Source organism: Etheostoma spectabile, chromosome 16, assembly GCF_008692095.1.
Source record: "Etheostoma spectabile isolate EspeVRDwgs_2016 chromosome 16, UIUC_Espe_1.0, whole genome shotgun sequence".
In the NCBI taxonomy this organism is placed as follows: domain Eukaryota; kingdom Metazoa; phylum Chordata; class Actinopteri; order Perciformes; family Percidae; genus Etheostoma; species Etheostoma spectabile.
Genome location: NC_045748.1, coordinates 3,830,960 through 3,831,215, shown reverse-complemented (window position 1 = coordinate 3,831,215; position 256 = coordinate 3,830,960).

Sequence of the window (256 nt, the reverse complement as noted above, 5' to 3'; positions counted from 1 at the left end):
GTAGGCCGTGGCATTTAAACGATGCCCAATTGGCACTAAGGTGCCTAAAGTGTGCCAAGAAAACATCCCCCCACACCATTCCACCACCACCACCAGCCTGCACAGTGGTAACGAGGCATGATGGATCCATGTTCTCAATATGTTTACGCCAAATTCTGACTTTACCATCTGAATGTCTCAACAGAAATCAAGACTCACCAGACCAGGCAACATTTTTCTAGTCTTCAACTGTCCAATTTTGGTGAGCTCTTGCAAA